Source organism: Mytilus trossulus, chromosome 13 (assembly GCF_036588685.1).
Source record: "Mytilus trossulus isolate FHL-02 chromosome 13, PNRI_Mtr1.1.1.hap1, whole genome shotgun sequence".
NCBI classification, from domain to species: domain Eukaryota; kingdom Metazoa; phylum Mollusca; class Bivalvia; order Mytilida; family Mytilidae; genus Mytilus; species Mytilus trossulus.
The window spans coordinates 42,568,199-42,574,609 of NC_086385.1; positions in this window are offsets into that span (position 1 = coordinate 42,568,199).

The following is a 6,411-nucleotide window of genomic DNA, read 5'->3' on the forward strand; positions in this document are numbered from 1 at the left end:
TAGATATTGACCTAATGAACATTTTTATCCCATCTCAGATTTGCTCTAAATGCTTTCATTTTTGAGATATAAACCAAAAACTGCATTTGACCTCTATGTTCTATTTTAAGTAACAGCAGCCATGTTTTTTGATGGATCAAAAATCGAAGCACAAACTTTGTGCAGGATAATCTAAGGAACAATCATGCTAAGTTTCATCCAAATCCATTAAGTAGTTTCAGAGGAGAAGATTTTTTTAATTTAGCAAATATGATGAACAAATTGTGAAAAATTGTCATTTAAGGACAATAACCCCTTAAGGGGTCAATTGAAAATTTTTGTCAGATTAACTTATTTGTAGATCTTACTTTGCTGATCATTTTTGCTGTTTACAGTTTATCTTTATCTATAATAATATTCAAGATAATGACCAAAAACTGCAAAATTTCCTTGAAATTACCAATTAAGTGGCAGCAACCCAACAATGCTTTGTTTGATTCATCTGAAAATTTCAGGGCTTATAGATGTTACCCTGATAACATTTTTATCCCTTGTCAGATTTGCTCTAAATGCTTTGGTTTTTGAGATATAAGCCAAAAACTGCATTTGACCACTATGTTCTATTTTAAGTAACGGCGGCCATGTTTTTTGACGGATCAAAAATCGAAGCACACACTTTGTGCAGGACAATCTAAGGAACAATCATGATAAGTTTCATCCAAATCCATTAAGTAGTTTCAGAGGAGAAGATTTTTTAAATTTAGCAAATATGATGAACAAATTGTGAAAAATTGTCATTAAAGGACAATAACCCCTTAAGGGGTCAATTGACAATTTTGATCATATTAACTTATTTGTAGATCTTACTTTGCTGATCATTTTTGCTGTTTACAGTTTATCTTTATCTATAATAATATTCAAGATAATGACCAAAAACTGCAAAATTTCCTTAAAATTACCAATTAAGTGGCAGCAACCCAACAATGGTTTGTTTGATTCATCTTAAAATTTCAGGGCTGATAGATCTTGAGCTAATGAACATTTTAACCGCTTGTCCGATTTGCTCTAAATGCTTTGGTTTTTTGAGATATAAGCCAAAAACTGCATTTGACCCCTATGTTCTATTTTAAGTAACGGCTGCCATGTTTTTTGACGGATCAAAAATCGAAGCACACACTTTGTGCAGGATACTCTAAGGAACAATCATATTAAGTTTCATCCAAATCCATTTAGTAGTTTCAGAGGAGAAGATGTTTGAAAAATTGTTAACAACGACAGACGACGACGACGACGACGACGGACGCCAAGTGATAAGAAAAGCTCACATGGCCTTTTAGGCCAGGTGAGCTAAAAAGCGCTTTGGACGCCTGAAATTTATATCGTGTAGTTTTCTTTTTTTTTAGTGCTTACAAGTTCAAACTGTTCCGTCTTGTCACATTCTGAGAAAGTGTTATACAAAGCGTATTTAGCATTTTCCCTACGAAATCAAATTATTAGTCATACTGGGTGGGGTTAACGGGGTTATTTTAAATCCCAAAACGATGGAAAACGCACTTTAACGTCAAAAGGCCTAGGCGTTTTTCTAGATTAAATTTAAGTTAATGCTGTTTTTGTTCTACCAAAGACTTCTTAATTACCTAAGAATAAGAAATATTTAAAATATCAGTATCTCACCTATGACTTAAGTAAAAGTCATTCTGCCTTATTTAAACATAAATCCCTTTTAAATTAGTTCAGACAACTACTGAATAGGAAATTGAATCATTGAGTTTTTAAATTTGGACAAAACCTGTTCTTTATTGCATTTGACGCTAAGAATTTTAAAATACAAAAATGTTAATGCTTTAATAATATTTTTATTAGGTAATACATAATACATCTACACAATTCGAGTTCTATAAATAGAATCTATTGGACGAAGACCAAAGCGTTGACTACTTTCAGTTTTAAGAAAGCGTACAGTTAACATGCATTGGTTAAGTCAATTTGGTTAAAAAAAAACCTTTCTATATCTACTAATAACGAAAACTCCGACAAGTAATATGTGAGTTGCATTCACAAAAATCTCATAAACAAACCTATTTACATGCACTACTTTAGTATTGTCATCATTGTATGAACATAATACCTACAAAGCATATATTTATCAAATTTTAAATATCCTTTATTAACTCAAATTTCATTATTCAATATCGTTTATTTCATTTTGTTGTCAGTTTTATTCTACATTTTGGACCAATGCGGATTGTTTTTGTAATTCAAGGCTATGCATCTAAATCATAAAATCGAACTATAACGAGTGATAAAAAATATCGTTAAAGGGAACAGTTATAGAAAATAGCGTGCTGATTGAAAATTTTTATATTTGTGATGAAAAAAAATAAAAATTTTGGCAACTAAAATTATGCAGATCCTGAATAGAACAGAACCTATTATTCCACTGTATGTTTAATTTGATAGTTTAATCAGTTTCTGAGACCATCCTATGTGACATTAAACAAAACATTATAATCCCCTCTGAATAGCATATTCCCCTCTGCAAATCGGGACTTTCTGGTGAGCCGTTACGCGCGGTTAATTAAAGCAGCGATTTTAAATCATTTGTGATAATTTTGAAAGTCACTAATAGTCTATTTTGTTTAAAAAATATTTCAGACGTACAATCAAAACAAAGTAAATGCATAATTACTTTATTATAAACATTAAAAATATATGCTTTACAATTATGTAGAGAATAAGGTTCAATGCAACCATCAGTACAATTAAGAGAAATCACAAACATAAAAGAACGTTATGTGACGAAGTAAGAAACTTATTATATATATGCTTAATTTGGACTTGTTTTTTGCTTTTTGACCTTCAATGTTTGTACCTAATATTTTATTAACTATGTATTTGCCTTCAAGTATCGCAGATCAAATTTATTCGTTCATAGTGTGTTAATTTACATTTTTTGATTGATTTCAGTCTTCCAATTGATATTATATCGCGTGTTTTTCTGTGTTGTGATGTTGTACTATTGTATCAGGAAAAGGTAAAGGGTTTGCTACCATTAAAACGTTTGATCCCGCTGCAAATGTTTGCACCAGTCCTAAGTCCGGAATCTGATGTACAGTAGTTGTCGTTTGTTTATGTAATTTGTACGTGTTTCTCGGTTCCCGTTTTTTGTATAGATTTGACCGGTGGTTTTTCCGTTTGAATGGTTTACACTAGTATTTTGGGGACCTTTATAGCTTGTTGTTCGTTGTGATCCAAGGCTCCGTGATGAAGGCCGTATATTGACCTATAATGGTTTACTTTTATAAATTGTTATTTGGATGTAGAGTTGTCTCATTGACATTCATTGGCACTCATACCACACCTTCCTATATCTATTAATATATGAGTGTTTAATATGTTAGTGCCGATGAGACAACTAGGATTGAGAGTTGTCTCATTTGAATTCATACCATATATTCTTTTATTTAATCATTCATGTTAGTTTGTATGGGAATTTCTGTATTGGAAACAATCATGCCTTAAATTCATAGCTTACAGTTACCTACTGTTGCTAACTGAGATGATGATATGATCATGGACTAGTTTAAAAGTCCACCAGCAATGATACCAGTGATAGTTAAAAGAAAACTACACTGCAACAGTATAAGTCGCTCAGGGTGGTCACAAAATATATTGACTTTAACATCATGTAAAGTTATCGTACGTGACTATTTATTTTAAATCATCGATTTCTGCTGTATATGACATTCGTGTGTAAATTATATATCAAAGCTCAATAATATGTATAAAAAATCAATTTGAAGTATCGAGGATTCATATTGCTTTTTTTATGTTCCAATTTTCGTGGAATTCGTTCATGGATACAGATGAACCACGAATCTAAATGTTTAACTAAGTACATACTGTGTATACGATTGTCTGAAACTTTAGTAAAAGTATGAAATCAAGTGTCCACGAAATAAATTAGTACACAGCATTCAGAATACAAGTTCTTAAGAAAAGATTATGTGTTTTATTTTTTTATTTTCGCAGACTAAATGTACATATTCTGATACCTTACCCTTCTGAATAACATATCCTTCACTCATAAACGCTGTTAACCGAAATGCTATGACAAACCATAAATATACTACCGGGTTCCGGTTGCTAGACTCCTACAGTGCTTCTTAATTTAATATATACTATTCAAGAGAAGATTGTAACATATGCAGGACAAACAATATCCACATGATCCATTGGTATGCTAAATGATTTTCAATGGTCTTTTTAATAAACAATAACTTGTTTATGAATATAGATGTTTGATATAATTTAACCTGATAGATCGTTATTATCTTTTAATTCTGTACATGTCATTGACTGTCTTTTTTTTGGAATGTCATCGGAAATGTTTATACGTTATGATTCAAAGATAACTTGGGATACAAGCTGACAATTTAATGTTAAATTGCAATCTTGCAAAAAAATATACAGTAGCGTTTTATAATGTGTATTAGTCCCTTAAACTTTAAATGAATCATTTGTTTATCAAATGTATAATAGTTCCTCAAAACATTAATCTAAAGATTATCTAACAAAAATAAATCGCAGCAACAGAGGTCAGTCACTGAATTATAAAACGTGACTTAGACAGACACATGTATACAGAATATGGAAGGGTGAAACATGTTAGCGGGATCTCAACCCTCCTCTACCCTATGACAGAGGTATGACAGTACAACATATGAACAACCTATACAAATCTGTTGAAAAAAACCTAACTTATCAGTTGGATATGAATAGAAATACCTCTCGCAAAAACAGAGTTGACGTAACTATAGGTTAAGACTCGATTCCATCAGAGGTGCGATAGATACCAGAGGAACAGTAAAACTCATAGATTGAAAATAAACTGACAACTAAAAGGCTAAATTAAACACAAACTGACAAATAACAGTACAGAAGACACAACATAGAAAACAAAAGACTAAGCAACACGAACTGTTTTGTCTAAAAAAATCACTTTCATAAATTATAATGCAATTCTAGATAATAGACAAATATTTGATTCCAACAATGCATGCCTCGCGCAAATTGTTTTTATGTATATTAGTCAAGTGTATTACCTCAAACATAGTGTGCATCGATTAGTGTAAAATGTAAAATAACAAAGTAACCGAACGTCTAGGAAAATTCATAACAAAAAGTCCATCATCAAATGGAAATATCAACGAGCTCAGCCATATCAAATGAATGCAATCATACTTCATGTCTTTTCAATGTTGGCATGATCCTTTGGTATAGAGGTTTAGTCTGTAGAGTTTCTCTAATGTGTAACCGAAAATATATCATATTAATAAAAAGAGAATTTTTTTTGTATTTTTTTGGGATACGAATGTTTATGAATCCAGTAAGTGGATACATAAATGACGTTTTTCAAAATATATTACTACTTTTAAACACTCACAAGATTACAACTGACAAATTATTACTTCTTTTTCATAAATTAGTTTCAAAAATACTTTAGTACTTTGTAATTTTTCAATCTTCATTTTCAGGTTTCAGAAGTAGAAAATAACCTGATGTGTTGAATACTATATAAATACGGTTGTAGAAAAATCGGGTGCTTGTGTCAGTTTTATGAGAATAAGGAAATTATCATTAAAATGTACATTACCTCAAATTGTCAACTTACATTTGGATAAATCAATACTCCATGAATATATTGCTAAAGTATAAGATACTGAACAACATCGTATAATAAATCACTTTTTACAGTGATTCTTGGTATATGCATTACATAATTGAATGTATTGTTAGCTTGTTTCAAGCGCCGATTTATTCTTCGCTGTTCAAGATATAAATTGTAAGCGCACGCAACAAAATTTCAATAATATTAAATCGGTGCAATTTACATACCGAGTACTTTATCACGTCACTTATCCACTTGTCTATAGTGGAAAAATTTATTGTCTTCACTTATTAAAAAGTAGGCATACATTTTATTACAATATAGTATAATTTGATTGGATATCAATTCCAAGTTTGAAGGTTATAATATACAAGACGTTGGCTTTTCAAAGAACTCAGTGTAGGTCTTGAAAAAATCACTGTATGAAAGGGTGTCTGTTTTTAAATTCGATTAATAAATTATCAATATGCATTGTCATTGGTTTAATCTATAGCTTCGAATTTTATTTTAAATCGCTGCAATATTTAAATGGAATAATACGAGAACATGTGCATAAAATTGATTTAGCACTTAGTTTAAAATCGATAAACCTTTAAATTGATAGATACCTTAAGGTGGGTATTTATTGTTTTGGTAATTCATATTTACTTAGTTGTACATTTTTTTCACATGCATTTATCAAAGGTTAAGTCTTTGAAAAGTGTTAATATTCTGGATTTCAGTAAGTTTAGTATAAACAATATTTTATTTCAAAAGTGGGC